We start from the raw sequence: 17210 nt of genomic DNA, 5'->3' as shown, positions 1-17210 counted from the left end.
TTCGAAATATCATATTTTCTCTTTTCAATTCCTCCTCCTCTTATATCGCTTGATAGTTTATGTTTTCTCTTTTCGGTGTCTCTCCCTCATACCGTGTCTCGATCTTCACACCGTCGTCGTCGTCGTCGTCGTCGGTGTTAGGCTCGTTTTCCACCGAAATCGTCGCGTTGTCGACAATCTTTTGTAGCAGCTCGATAATAGGTTTAAAGTGAGTCTTGACGGCGATATCATCATCGATCTTTCCGGTCTTCAGAGCGCGGTGTTTCTTGCGGATCGATTCGGCCGTCTTCGCAATCTCGATGGCAACCTTTTCACGCTCGCGAATATTATCAGCCATCCTAAACTCTAGAGAGTGCTGTCGACGACTAATGGCTCTGCGGTATCGCGAACTCGTTAAATCCTTTTCTGTATCGCCCGTTCGTAAGCGAGCTGTCCTTGTCTATCACTAGAAATCTATACTTTTGTTGCCAACATGTACGACATAACTCACTGAAATCCTCATACGACATGTCGGTATTCACGTGATCGTTGTACACGTGCTTCAAATTGGTGGCGTCCTGTTTAAATAGGATTAGCAGGTTCGCGTTGTCGCGTATAAGATGTTTCGGTATTCTCGCGTATGTCGGACAGAGATAGAACCTGATGAGAGATAGGACCTGCACGACTCCCGGACAGCGTTGTCAGTATCGTACCCATCGTCATCGTCATCTTCATCTTCATCTTCATCGTCATCGTCATCGTCATCGTCATCGTCATCGTTATCGTCATCGTCATCGCCGTCTTCATCAATGGGTACGATATCGACCTCCATCTCCTCAATCTCATTCAGGACGTTGTTTCACCTCCCTGTCGTACACAGGGTCGTACATCGCACCATCACTGTCGCTGTCGTCGTCGGAGATGGTTATGACTTCCATCTCGTCATCCGGGACGACGACCACCTCCATCTCTTCATCGTCGGAGATCACCATCTTCTTGCTCGCTTTTTTCCATTTTTTTAATTTTAAAAACAATTCACTCACTCACTACTTCTATGATCGCCAGTGGTCACCGTACTATGACGCGGCAGTGACATCGGTCCTCATTATATATCCCGGTCATCCCTTTGTTCATGCAATGATGCAATTATCTCCGAAAGATGATCTCCGACGAAACAAAAATAGCGGCTGCTCAGTAGTTGTCTATCGACATGTTTACACCTTCCGCGAAGACATATCTACTCTCTCTCTCAGAACACGTTGATATCACATATGTTGTACACCTATTTTATCACAGAAAAGATAAATAGGCTGCCGACAAGAAATCTGGCGATGATGATGATGATGATGACGGTTCTCTCCTATCTGACTCCTCCTCCATTTCTTGGTGAGAATCATTTTCGGATGATTGTGTTTTGCATGACACCGATGGTGAAGGCATGTCCATGTAGCCAAAATCATAGTTGTCTACAGTGAAATAATCGACACAATTTTTGTATCGACGTTGATAACATGCGACTCGCTTGCGTCGCTTAGACGTTCTGGTGCATTTAGATAAATCACCAGCCACTTCTTACAATGTCTTCATGCGTTTCCAGGAACTGGGCTACACGTCTTGTATGCGGTTTTCGCACACCAAGTTCGCGATTTCGTACATATTATACAATTGAAGTCGCCGCTTCACGTTTATTACAAAACGGGTTATCTTTTTTTTCATTGTGACAGCATACCTCGAGATGTCTGTAACGTCCAGACAAATTTCAAAACTTCAAACTTTTTCAAAACTTTATTCTTTAATCTATTAGTCATGACAATCTCTAACCTGCATGAAAGACCGGTAATAACGAATATTTAATCACAAATATAATTACTCCCAGGTTAAAACATGTCTTCTCACAAATGACAACGAGAGTAATAATTCACTTTTAATTTTAATAATATTGATAACATAAAAGGCATAATTAATAAAGACTCTCTACTCTCGATCATTCGTTAGGAAACATAAACCTGAAATAAGAGTAAGCATGCCTATATTATAACTATTCATAATTCAAGAGACTTAAAAATCGTACACGTAATGCGTAGTAACATTGTATCCGTCACACGTTCGAAAGTACTAAATAAGGTATTTTATCCTGGTTATGATCTTTCATACAGTAAGTACCAATTTGCATTTAACTAAAGAATATAAACGTAAATTAAGGGTTTCCACCCGCCTATCGTAATTACCAGATCATAAATACAAAATATCAGAAAATATAGAAATTCATTCCTCACGCGAATTATCTATCATTAATTATGAAAAGTAATGGTAAATCGACAAGTTTTATCCGTCTATCATGATTTTCAAAATCATAGGTATAAAATAGTAAAAAGATAAAAAAAGACACTTCCCGACACTTATTGACATTTGCAGGCTTCCGGGCCTGACCTGGAAGAATTATATGTCAAATGGCAGTTTCCGGGACAGTCCTGGAAGACTTATGTATATACATATAGGAATTGCATATCTAAACGTATATACAAGGGAAACAGACACACATATATATATATGTCAATCGTATACTTTGACGACACTATATGTATTCTCTGGCAATTTCAATGACTGTATAAGACATATAGTATTCTCTGGCGATTTCAATGACTGTATAAGATATAATATTCATTTTACTAATATTAAATATGTATTATTCAATAGTATTAAATTTTAAATATGTGCACGATATATATATATATATATATTAACACACAAAACTTCTTATACCTGAAAATATTTATATATATATATCGCTTATAAAGAAGTATACTAAATAATTAAATAATTATGTATGAAAGCTGCTTTACTATGTGAACTCGACTTTACTCGCAAGGAAACATCCAGAAGATTCTAGAAGGCTCTAGAACGATAGCGTGATGCAATGCATGATGCAACGCAGAAGCAAGTTGCAACCTGCAAACCGATAACGGAACAAAGAGAGTCGTAACGCATAGCCAACCGTTATCGCTACCGAGAATAGGATAAGGAAAGTCGGAGCGCCCGGCGATGAGTCATCAAAGGAACGCCGCTATCGCTACTAAGAAGCCATCTCTCCGGGACTTAACCGTCGCAATCTCTACCTGGAACAGATTATCTCCGGTACTTCCCCGGCACATCTCTCCTACCATTGGCTGAGCCACATCGCCCGTTGGGAGGAGCGACCCCCATTTTTGGGTATATAAACCCGGCTCCCGGCACGGAACGGCAGTGAATTCGCCATCCATCACTCAAGAGTGATCCCGCCGCAGTTAAGAAGTAAAGTTATCCAACAACCAACCAAGCAATTACTACGGAGCTCTGAAGACATCGAGACATAGCTGCCATTTCGGACCGAGGTACCGAGGCTCCTCAGCTCTTCAAATAAGAGGGAAGAACCTAGTAGCGAAGTGTACCACCTCAAGGCACATTAGACATTGTCTAACCTTGTGAGTATTTAAGCCAGTTCACATATCCCTAAATAGTAAAGCGCGACGGACACTCATTATATTTAATCATTATATTTAATTAATTATTTAACCACTGAATTTCGAACTCAATCTTATTTCACATTACGAACTCTGAATTTGAATACAGACATAAGCCATATATTACTCTGATTTACGATTCGTATCTGCATACGCCTGCGTTACAATCGTCTATATATTCAATATTTTACTCGATACTATTTAACTATATTTAACAGATATCGCATGTCTATTTAACTCGTTGTACTTGCAATATAAATATATTATATATGTATTTTATTGTATTACTGCTCACTTATATATGCATGTAATCCCGTATCTTACTACCTATTAGCGAATTGAATAACGCTAATTCCTCAGTACACATTAGAATATTATATCCTGTCAGAAGGTAAATTCGCAAATCATCTCAGAGATGCACGTTTAGTAAAGTGAACGTAGCATTAGCCTAATAAGACCAGGACCTGAGAACCCGGAATAACCGGATGTATACCTACCTCTCTATTCTTTTATGCTTTTAATACCTTGCACTTTCCAATAATTGCGAATTACTTTACCACACCGACTGACAGTGATCTTGCATATTGATATTTAAATTTATTTGACAAGTGTACTCCACCTTACCCTATTTAATACCAATAGAAATATACCCTGTCATAAGGTACATTCGCAAGTCATCTCTGAGGTGCACGTTTAGTAAAGTGAACGTCGCATTAGCCTATTAAGACAAGGACCAGAGAACCCGGCCTAGCCGGATGAACACCTATCTCTCTATCGCCTTCACGCTTTTATTACCTTGCATTTTCCAATAGTTGCAAATACTTTACCAAACCGAATGACAGAGGTCTTGATAATTATTAAGAATTATTACTTCAATATTTAAGATTTTAATTATTTATGATATAGATATTAATACGCATTCAGAATCCTTTTTCTTTTTCTACCTTATTATCAATTCCAGTTTAATATCATTTAATTATAACAACAATTGACACAAGGCTTAATTAATTAACAGGTGAAGGGCATCCTAGCATAGATTAACCTTTCATCTCATTTTGATTTCGTTAACGAGTAAATCACGATATAAACGTGAGTCTAATTCAATTATTCTACATTATAAAATATTCTTTGATCTATAATGCATATTATTCATATAAAATTATCCAACCATTAGATGGTCTCTCCCTTCCGAAGGAGGAATCAAATTGATCGCGACGAGCAACGTCTCCATAGACTACGCGAACGTAGGACAAGAAGGCCCCTTAATTTACATGTCCAGATCTTTCCAACGCGAATAATCGTTCGATCTCCTTCTCCAGACGTTTATTCGCCCATAAATAATCTTCCGCCTTACATTGATTATTCTCATCCGCAATTTCCGAATCCGCCACATTCAGAATCAAATACGAATCATAATTTCTTACCCGATCCCGAATATTATATTCCGGATCCAAGCCAACATATCGTATCATCATACGATCCCATTCTACAACCTCATAACGAACAAGACCTCTACATTTTCGACGAGGACACCGCTAACCTCACATTCAACGACACTCGCGATTCCATCCCCGAAGGAGCTCGGGACAACTTCGCATCTTTTATTACATACCTTAATCAGTCTGACAATCCGGAAGAGGAACTTAGCAATATTATAACTCGATTTCAAGTTCCCCACGAACCACGTCAGGACCTATAACCCTTATATCAACGAGAAGGTTTTATGAGTAAATAAACGATATTATATTAACGAATTATCTTTATTTATCAACCCGACCCGTCAGTTTCCTTCTCCATCCGACTTTCTCAATCGAATCTCAAGCTCTCGGCATCGCAGGGTATAGCCGGCCTAGCAGGTTGCCCTAAAAAAGTAGAGAGCAGCTTCTCGAACGTTTACCGAGGTAGACGCGAGAGAAGACCGACTTGTGCATAAGGTGATTTACCATAAGGTGAATTGCCGGACGTAACAGTCTATACCATCTCTCGGCAGTCTTATAACACCCCTTCTCATAACACTCTGCATGATTTTGCGGTGCGCTCTCCATTTTTTCGATGTCTATCACTTATTCGCACTTTTAACCTCAGCCTATTTTCGCTGACATTCGCTGCAATCCCTGATCATCGGTGCTGGACCGTCAATATGCGTTCGCATCCACGGCCGATTGTAATGTTCGAGGCAGCGACGATATGTCTGAACCTCCGGATCCGTCTTAATATGCTCCGGAAGCTTGTCCCACAAATGCTCTACGAAATAGCCGCATTTTTGCAGTAAAACAATCTTCGGAATATATTGCAACTGTTCGGCACTTAAACTGAGAATGTCGGAAGCACTTGATAGTATTACAAACATTTTGAATGAAGAGAGCGTGCGCTCGCCAGTGGTACTATGGCCCGGCAGCTGCATCGGTCTTCGTTATATATTCCGGTCATCCCTTTGTTCGTGGGGATGATGATGCAATTGTTAATTCGCGAGAAATATTTGCGCTATCTTATCTTCAGAGAAAATTTAGATATCGCTGATAATTCTTAGAAATACATAGATAAGGCCGCCATTTCATTTCACCCCGTCGGCAAGACACGCCGGATCGGATTGACATGTCGCAACCTGTACGGATCAACCCGCTTGATTGTCGGCAAACCTTTTGTTCTTAATAATTCGCAGAATTATCTTATTTTCAGAGAAAATTTAGATGAAGAAACGCAACCCCCTTAGTAATAGATATCTGAATGTCGGCGCTCGGGATCCAAGCTTGGATTTTGCGGCAGCCATTCGCAGAATTTATCTTATAAATAAGCATATCAGGTAACATGATCCCCTTATCTTATCTTGTTTATAAACATATCAGGTAACATAATCCCCTTATCAGGTAACATGATCCCCTTATCAGGTTATCTGATATGTTTATAAACAAAAGATAAGCTTATCTACTGATAAGACTACTTCCCCCCGCGTGACGTCACCCCCCTCGCCCCCGATTTCACCCCACCACTCACTCCCCCTCATTGCCCCTGGTCTAGAACCCCCATAGTATACCTACTAAAATAAATTAAAAATTTTACAATCGGAATTCCAAAATTTATCGGCAAATACGTTCAATTTATTGACACGGAAGGACGTCTTTCCGTACGAATATATAGACTGCGTGGACAGATTACAAAACACATGTTTACTGTCGCGCGACTCATTTTACAGCTCCCTGACCGGCGACACTGTATCCGAGAGTGATTACACGCACGCCGAGACCGTCTGGAGCCGATTCTCCCTTCGAACGCTAGGCGAATATAACGATTTATATTTAAAAATTGATATCTTGTTATTGGCAGACATATTTGAAAAATTTCACGATAGTTGTGTAAAAAGTTACGGACTCGACCCCGCGTATTACTATACTCTCCCAGGATATACATGTGACGCTATATTAAAACATACAAATATTACATTCGAATTATTAACAGACATTGACATGATTATGTTTATCGGGGTATACGCGGCGGTCTTAGTCAATGTTCAGGCCGATACGCGCGTGCTAATAACAAGTACATGCAATCGTACGACCCATCGAAACCCTCATCCTACCTCATGTATTTTGATGTGAATAATTTGTACGGATGGGCAATGTGTCAGCAATTGCCGTATGCTGATTTTCGGTGGGTCGACGATGTGCCAAATTTCGACGTCTCATCTATCACGCAAGATTCGCCTACAGGTTATATTCTCGAAGTAGATTTAGAGTATCCGCGGCATCTTCATGACGCGCACATTGACCTACCGTTTTGCCCGACGCGCGATAAGCCGCCCGGCAAGCGGGAGTATAAACTCCTCGCAACGCTTTACGATAAAAAGCGCTACGTAATACACTATCGTAATCTGCAGCAGTGCACGCGCCACGGGCTACACATAACAAAAATATACCGCATACTACAATTCACGCAGTCAGAGTGGCTTCGAAAATACATCGAACTCAACACACAGTTTAGAACCGAAGCGAAAAATGATTTTGAAAAAAATTTGTATAAATTAATGAATAATGCGGTATTCGGCAAAATGATGAAAAATGTGCGTAATTATGTGGACGTAAAATTAATAACAAAGTAGGACGGACGATACGACGCGGAGGCAATAATCGCGAAACCGAATTTTCATAGTAGAAGCATATTTTCAGAAAAATTGGTTGCCGTAGAACTACGCAAACTCGAAGTTATATTCTACAAACCAATCTATGTCGGCATGTGCATACTCAACATATCGAAAGTATGTCTTTACGAATTCCACCATGAATACATGTCACCGCTCTATCGTGACAAATGCCGGGTAAGGTATACCGACACAGACAGTTTAATATATCAAATTAAATGCCAGGATGTTAATGAAAATTTGAAACGCGATATCGATCGATTTGATACAAGCAATTGCGCTGCGAATAATGCGTACGGTATACCGCTCGCGAATAAAAAGGTGCTGGGTCTGATGAAGGATAAGAATAACGGCGCGATAATGACCGAATCCGTCCGGTTTAGAGCAAAAATGTACGCGGTGAGGGTGGATAGTAAAAAGGACACGAAGAAAACAAAAGATGTCAAAAGTAATGTTGTCGCGAGAACGATAACGTTCGACGATTATACGCGCTGCCTTAACGACGAGATTGAAATGACGCGTCAGCAGTCGTGTATAAGATCGAAATTGCATAAAGTGTATACCGTCAGCGAGACAAAAATTACTCTAAGTCCCTACGACGACAAACGGTATGTCGTACCTGAGTCGACCGACACCTTGCCGTGGGGACATTATAGAATACCGTTGTAAATTATATTTATTATATTTATAATATTATATGTATATGTTGTAAGGATGTAGTAATAAGGATTATATTGTTTTTGTTATATATTTCATATATTTTATATATCTTATACAATAAAATGAGTGAATATAATATGAGGCACATTAAATAACATTGTCTTTATGTATCCAAGAGTTGTGCGAACTGTCGAATTTCAACCATTTCACGTAAACCTCGTCACCCCTCCTGCGCAGTATTTTCTCCACGAGGTACACATCCGGATAATTTGCGCGATGCAGCTCGTGTTCAACCATTTCACGTAAACTTCGTCACCCCTCCTGCGCAGTATTTTCTCCACGAGGTGCACATCCGGATAATTTGCGCGATGCAGCTCGTGCTCGTAAAACGCTCCAGCGATAGATGTCTTATGATAATCTTCAAGTAGATATGTTACGGGATTAGTATGCTGCACTTTAACAATCTTAAACACCTCGGTTGTCCAATTTGGCGTGTATTCCTTCTCGAAAAGTTGTTTGTACTTGCTGACGCGTACCTGATCACCTACTTTAAACTTTGCCGGGCCTGCGATTTTTACACGATTGTACACGGTAGCCAAGAGTCTTTCGGCGACCGCGGGGGTAACGTCGGTGGGTCGCATGCCGATCGTTCGATGCTTGCGTGTATTGTAAGCCGATACGAGGCGCGACAGCGTGTCAATCCACTTGTACGTGCCATTCAGCGTAAACATCTTCCACATATCGTTCTTTAGCGTGCGATTGAATCGCTCGATGACCGACGCCTTCAATACCAAATATGTAGAATAGTGATTAGTGTTGTGTTTTCGCATAAGCCGTTGCACATCGGCGTTGTAAAATTCCTTCCCGTTATCGGTTTGCATATTTTTCGGGCATCTCTTGCTATCACGAATTATCTTGGCGATTGCGTCAGCTGTCTCGCTTCCTCCTTTACTCTTGAGTGGTACAGCCCACGCATACTTGCTCAACACATCGATAACGGTGAGTATGTAGTGATATCCTTTGTTGAAACGGGAGTATGGACGCATCTCGACAATGTCGGCTTGCCACAGATCATCGTATCTCCGCACTACGACATGCCTTCAAGGGAAATTTTTTCTCGTTGACGCATGCAACTCGTTTACCAACTGCCGTCTCTCCAAACTATGTTGCTCGTTGTTATCTTTACTATTCATTCTGGTTCTTTATTTAACGCTCGCGTTCTTTCGGGTTAGATTCTCGTTCTTTCGGGTTAAATTCTCGTTCACTCATGTCCTTGACAATTTCGAAAATCGCTCCTGACTCGATCGTAGCCTTTTTCGCAGTCGCTTCTGACTCGTTCGTAGCCCGCCCTGGCCCGTTTGCAGCTGTACCTGAGGCGATCGTAGCTTTTAAGTACTTGTTCGTAGCTTCGTTCGCAGCCGCGTCTGACCCGTTCGTAGCCTTGTTCGCAACAATCGACAGGCCGTTCACTGCTATACTTGTTACTGCAGAGTTCGGCGGTCACAAAACTCTCGTTGCTCATTTTATTGTAGATTGGTAGCACGCCGATAATCCTTCGTAGCTGCTCGACAACTGTTTGCAACTATTTCTTCCAGCCATTTGTGACAGACGTTTCGGAGCCTACCGTTTATTAGATAGATATTTCTGAGGTAATGTTTGGCGCACGCAAAAGTTCTTTTATCGCAGCCTCCAACGTTTGTACCTTGTATGTAACCTTTAAGGACTTGTTCGTAGCCTCGTTCGCAACCCTGTTTGACATGATCGTAACCTCGATCGTAGCGGTCGCGTTTACCACCGTTTCCAGGTCGTTCACTGCTGCTTCCGGGTCGTTCACAGCTGCTGCTTCCGAGTCGGTCACTGATACCACTCATTGTTGTTTGGTAGCACGTCGATCGTAACCACTCGAGAATCCCTTCTTCTAGACGTTTGTTTGATGGACGTTTCCGAGCCAACCGCTCATTAGATGTCTGAGATAGTGTTTGGCGCACGCAAAAGTTCTTTTATCGCAGTCTCCAACGCTCGTACATCCTTCTCTAACGCAGCCAGCTTCTCATCTGACTCTTTCTGTTGGATCATCAATGTTTTAAAGCACTCTTCCAAGTACAATTTGTTGACGGCATCGGTATCCGCCTCAGGTAGCGCTACACGGCGAATCTTGCGCTATATCGCGTCATAATCTGTAGCGACGCGACATAGAGCGTTTTTACGCACACATTTTCTCATCAATGTGTACCAATAATCGCTGATTGTATCAATTCTTCTCTCGAATAATCCAAATTTATTGATAGACATTTTTTGCAATGCTTTGTAAAGTGTCACGCGATGGACTGAATAGATTGTCGGGACCTCGTTTAATTTATAATAATGCCCGCTTCCCGCAGTTTTTCGATGATCGACAAAATCTCGTTGTCGTGCGCGTTGTTGCCGGCTTGGCGCGAAGCGTCGAGCAATCGTAGGCGATCCACTAGCTCAGGAATACGCAACTAAATTTTTTGGCGGGCCAAATGTAAAATTTGATATTATACTGCGGGCCGCAATAGCTAAAATATGTTTGCCTTCTTTGCATCACCCAGGAATCACCACGTGGAGGTGAGGCAACGTCGAATCCCTTTGGGGGGGAGGGGTAAAAGAGGGGGGTGTATTTAGGGTTAGGGGTTAGGGTTAGGGCTTTTGTTTTTGTATTTTTATTGGTTTTATATTTTATTATATTTAATATGTTTTTTTATTGTTATGTTATATTTTTATATTTTTGTTTTTTTACTTTTTGTGTTTTTATTTGTTTCTTGTTTTCTTATGTTTTTATTTTGTTTTTATATATTTTTTGTTATTTGTTTTATATTAATATCGCCAAGATCGAAATTCTAACTTCGTGACAAGGCAATTACTTCACTTTTTAATTGTCATAAAAGGCATTTTTAATGTGAAAAATTTGCTTTCCTATCTTGTGCTAGTTTCTTGAAACTTGGTTCATAAGTGGTATTGGCTACTAGCATGCAGTCGCGCAAATGGTCGTCGGTCATTCGATTTCGATATTTATTTTTTATTATGTTCATTTTAGAAAATGCTGCTTCACAAACATATGTAGATCCAAACATTGTACATAGCATAGTACCCATTTTTTTCAGATTTGGAAAAGATTGTTCAGGGAGTGTGTCTATCCAAAATTTTGCTATATCTGTTGTGGTAAATTTCTCTCGCAGCACAGTACTCTCTTGAAATTCAATAATTTCCAATTGCAATTTAGCCTTTTCAAGAGTGAACAGTTGCACTGCTATATTAATCCAATTACCATTTGTCTCAAGACTGAATGGGATTTGTATTGCTGCTAATAAGTCGCCAATTTGATCAAAATCAGTAAATCGGGAAGTAAATTCAAGTTGCAATTTTTTTAGAAAACTCTCGTATTCCTCAAACTGTGGAATTTCTTTAACATTGCTTTTAAAATGTGCTTTTAATAAAGGAAAATAAATCAGCTCTTTAGAATTCAAATCATTCTCAAACAATTTTAATTTTCTTTGGAAAGCTTTAATCTTTTCCCACATATCACAAATCAGTTTTCCTTTTCCTTGCAAAGCCAGATTCAGGTCATTGATATGTGAGAACATGTCACCCAAAAAGCATAGTGTAGTAACATTATTTGAATTACAAAGAAACTCAAAATATTCGGTAGCTGTTTTTGTATTTCTACTTTTAAGAAAATCCGAAATTTCATTAAGCAAAATTATAAATCTTTTGAGTACATTTCCCTTGCTCAACCAGCGAACATCGTTATACAGAAGAAGATCAATGTATTCAGAATCGCATTCTTCAAGAAATGCTCGGAGTAAGCGATGTTGTAATGCTGAGTGAGATCTCAAATAATTGACAATTTTCATAATTGTATTCATGACATTTTTGAAATCACCCGAAAGCTTTGCACAAAGAACTGCTTGGTGAATTATGCAATGTAATGAAATAATTTTAGAATTAATTTGCTTCAAAAGTGTTACAAAACCATTTGCTTTTCCTACCATTGCTGGTGCACCATCAGTGACTATAGAAAGAATGTTTTTATATGAGAGGCCATTATTGTTCATAAATTCTTGGAAACGTTCAAACAATATTTGACCAGTTGTGCGATCATGCAATGGCAACAATGTCAAGAGTTCTTCTTTATAATTATTATTCAGAACATAACGAATAAACACAGCCATTTGTGCTACATCAGATATATCTGTAGATTCGTCAATCGCAAGCGAGAAAAACTGTGTTTTAGTAAGATCTGCTAATATACTTTCACGAACTGATTTTGCACAAATTTCGGTCTTACGAATCGCGGAATCACGAGATAGTGGAATTTTGCTAAACATTTCTGCAATTTCTTTCTTATTATCGAAAACCGCATTTGAGACTTGCATCAAACATTCTTTGACTATCTCGGAATATGAAAATGGCACCATATGTTTGGCCAAAATCCATGCAACACGTAAAGATGCTTCAGTGCATTTTTCCTGTTCGGACATCGAACGTTTCATTACCATTTGAGAGCGTTCAAATGATGAACGAAGGACATTAACTTTTTCAATTCTAAGTGAAGAACCCTTTGGAAAATCTATGTTATATCTTTTCAAATGCTTTGTTTCATAATGGCGACTTATATTTGCTACTTTGCACACAGCAACTGTTTCGTGGCAAATTAAACATGTTGGTTTCGCATTTTTATGGAGTGGAAGAACAAAGAAAAATTCTTCAGTCCATTTTTCATTAAATATTCTATTTTCGAAATCGATTTTTCGACGCTTTGACTCAGACATCGTGAACAAGACAACAAAAAACAAAATCCGCAACTAAATTAAAGATTAGTAATGCGATATTGCGACGTCTCAAGCAATCATACAACCGAGAATTGCTTATCACGCGTCCGTATGCGCTCGGCTTTCGGCTAGCAGAAAAGAACAAACAAAAAAGAGTCGATTTTCTGTTCCACCGAACCGACAAACGATAAATGCCAAGAAGCAAATGTCTCTTAATCGAGTAAAGCGAGTGGCTTCGATATTAGAGTCTAACAGGTCTGACCGCGCGAGTTTCCCCGCTAACGCTTCCATACGCACGAGGCGTACCATCTTGAGACATGTGACTGTGTAAGAGTGTAGATTGGAGTGGGGATAAAGCCAAAGAGGAGAGACGAGAAGAGATAGCGCGGAGAGGTGGCATATTCTCCTCTTCGCGTGCTCCGTGGACGGCCACGCTGTCAGGCCTGTAATTAGATATTCCATTGTCAAAAGCTGCTGTTGTGTGTTTGGGATCTCGTGATTCCGGTCGCTATATCGCATAAAAAACCAATTTGGCGTTATGTGCAAAAAATTTAATTTATTTTTTCTGTGAGTCAAGTTTGGACGTCGCGGGCCGGATTGGAAAACCTCGCGGGCCGGATCCGGCCCGCGGGCCGCCAGTTGCGTATCCCTGCACTAGCTCGTTGGGATCGTTCCAGTGAACGTAATCAATCTTATTGTCGGTTAGCGTCATAGCGCGAAACATTCCCCTGCCGGATTTTGGGTCGTCCGATTTCACCCGCATCAACGGTGCGATATTATATTTGTACTTGTCCCCCTTGCTACTTTTCACACGACCTTGCGCATCAAAATTGCGTTTATGCGCGTTTGTCGCCAATAATAATGTGCTTGTATTTTCGCAAATCGTTCTCCCGGTAATCAGGCCTATCTTGAAAATCAACTCGTACAATCCGGGCGTTCCAATGTACCACGTGTCGCCTATGATTATATTGTCATCTTTGTCAATCGCAAATCGCTTGTTTCCGATGTGCATTTTATTCTCGCTGAAATAGACTCCGTATACATTATCAATCTCTTTCTTCTCATCAGCACTGAAAAGAGCGTCCATGTACTCTTGTCCTAATGGCTCCCAATCCTTTTGCATCATTTGTTGACCTTCCGACGATCTTAACCAGTGTCGAAGAAATATTTCGGACGGATTCACAGGTTGTGCGCTTTTCGGTGTAAAGATTATCAGCAGTGAAGCGTCCAATGGCTTTGAAATATCTTGCACATGTTTTCTCTTTTTCGGTGTCTCCTCCTCCTCTTCTTCCTCCTCCTTTTCTTTCTTCTCTATATCGTTTAATGGTTTTACGTTTTCTCTTTTTCGGTGTCTTCCCCTCATACCACGTCTCGATCTTCACACCGCCGTCGTCAGTGTTAGGCACGTTTTTCACCAAAATCGTCGCGTTGTCGGCAATCTTTTGTAGCGGCTCGATAATAGGTTTAAAGTGAGTCTTGACCGTGATATCGTCATCGATCTTTCCGGTCTTCAGAGCGCGAAATTTTGTGCGGATCGATTCGGCCGTCTTCGCAATCTCCTTGGCCGTCTTTTTATGCTCGCGAATATTATCAGCTATCGGCAGCACTCTCTAGAGTTTTCATCCTCTCGCGATGTTCCTCCGCGGGAAGATTGTCGGCGACGACTAATGGCTCTGCGGTATCGCGAACTCGTTAAATCCTTTTCTGTATCGCCCGTTCGTAAGCGAGCTGTCCTTGTCTATCACTAGAAATCCATACTTTTGCTGCCAACAAGCACGACATAACTCACTGAAATCTTCATACGACATGTCGGTATTCACGTGATCGTTGTACACGTGCTTTAAATTGCATTGCTCGGTGGAATGACGTCCCTGTTATTGAAGAATGCAAAGTAGCCGAATTGTCAATCGACGTCAACAAATCCTTCAGATAACGATATTGGTTGTTGCAGCAATTTCGAGTACACGTACACCTTCTCAAAACGCACGCCGTGCGGACTTTCCAGCAAGTTTATCAACACGTTAGTTTTACCGCAGTTTGAGGGGCCGCAAACGATCGCGCGTATAGTTGTCGGTAGCATCGTACCGTGTTTGCGCACACCTTCGTTCACGCTGCAGCGTACTCTGTCGTCGTAATTCATCACTCGTATCATCAAAGGTTGTCGCACGAATTTAATTTCCCACTCTCGATTTTACCTCGAACGTCCGCCTATTTATAGCTGCGCGAACTCGCGCTTTGCTCAGTAATGTTTAGAGAGTGCAGCGAATGTTAACGAAAATAGGTACAGGTCTATTAAATCGTGCGATAAACGCACTTCCGATCGAGCTTCATATCCCCGGTTATCAGTTTTGCGACCCTGGAACTCGTTTGGAAAAGCGATTGGCTAGAGGCGATCAAGGTGTCAATCAATTGGACGAGGCGTGCCGTGAGCACGATATAGCGTACTCTCGGAGCAGCGAACTTACCGAGAGACACGGGGCGGATAAGGTACTCGACGAGAAAGCGAAAACTTGCATCGTTGCGAAGGATTCGAATCTCGGTGAGAGAGCCGCGGCCACAGCTGTCTGGGCAGCGATGATAGCCAAGACAAAGATCGGCATGGGCTTGAGGATGAGGACGAAGAAGAGGAAGACGAAGAGGAGAATACTTCCGACAGCAAAACGAGGCGGATTTTTACGGATTCTACCAATGCTGGGCGCGCTCGGATCCCGGGTTGGCGGAGCGGCTGGCGTAGCTAGAGCGGTGAACAAAAAAGCCGCGCAACGTCAGTTGCAAGAGATACTACGCCACAATCGCGCCATGGAAGGTCACGGCCTGTATCTCGCCCCTTACAAATACGGACGAGGAGCGAGGAAAAAAAAAACGTCAAAAGGCGTTAAAAATGTCGCGAGGTTTAACTACCAATGTGCAATTGCTACAACTGGCAAAACGTATGCGCATTCCGTACTTTAGAGGTGTTTTCATGCGCAATGATTTACCGATAAATGGCGCGCGAGAAAATGAGGAGATCGCGCAATCTATTTCGACAGTTTTGGCAATCTTAAACCCTTCCGAGAAAGTGGTGCGATATTTAAATGTATCGAATTTAGAATACAATCGCGCTTCTTATCAAACGTATGATCAGAGCATCTGCGGACAATTGTGCTTGCAGTTTCTTCGAGAGATTGAATTCTCGCTCCCGCGAATTTAAAGACTGACATTACTCTATTTAACTCAGTTTTGTAAACAAGTCGCTAACACTAACGTTGACTGGAAAGAGTAGCGTCCTCGCGGCGACTTACTTTCCGCCTATAGATTTGAGCGACGCGGACTACGAGCTCGGTCTGACGGATTTTGAAACTTATTACACTATATCGAATGTGAATTCCTCGAATAATAAATTTTACTACGGCAAAGACGACGCGGAAATTACGATTTCCGAGGGATCGTACGAACTGCAAGCGATACATAAATTTTTGAAACGCGCACTTTCCCGGAAACATAATGCTGTTAATGATAAAGGTGTCGACGATGACAATTACCCAATCGTGCTCCGCGCTAATTACAATACGATGAGAAGCGAGATCAAGTGTGCATACAGAGTAAACTTTAGCATGCCCAACAACATTGGATCGCTGCTGGGATTCTCGAATCGTATACTGCAACCGCGAAAATGGTACGAATCATACATGGCGATTAATATTATCAACGTGAACATTATCCGCATAGAGTGTAACGTGACCGCGGGTGCATACAGCAACGGTAAATTCGTTCACACGATACACGAATTTTCACCGAGGGTACCACCAGTATATAAGATATCGGAAACGCCGGCGCAGATCATTTACCTGCCGATCTTCGCGGAGCATTATGGATTTAACGTTACAAGTTGTCGACCAGGAGGGATGATTGCTCAATTTTCGAGGAGAAGAGATAACAGTTAGATTGCACGTACAACGACGGGCCGCAGCGATAACACCTCGTGCGACGGGATGCTTGTGTAGAATAAATACACGAGGAGGGACAACAGGCCAGACGCAGCAACATTTGCACCTAATAACAAATCAACCACAAAGAAACTCACCTCGTCAAACGTTGCGTTTTTACAATCTTTGGGATTTGCGTTGCGGGTTACGACCTGAACAATGACGGAGATTCTCAACA

The sequence above is a fragment of the Nylanderia fulva genome, unplaced genomic scaffold (genome assembly GCF_048542155.1).
Source record: "Nylanderia fulva isolate GAGA-0341 unplaced genomic scaffold, ASM4854215v1 Scaffold313, whole genome shotgun sequence".
NCBI classification, from domain to species: domain Eukaryota; kingdom Metazoa; phylum Arthropoda; class Insecta; order Hymenoptera; family Formicidae; genus Nylanderia; species Nylanderia fulva.
Note: the sequence above shows the minus strand (reverse complement) of the source record.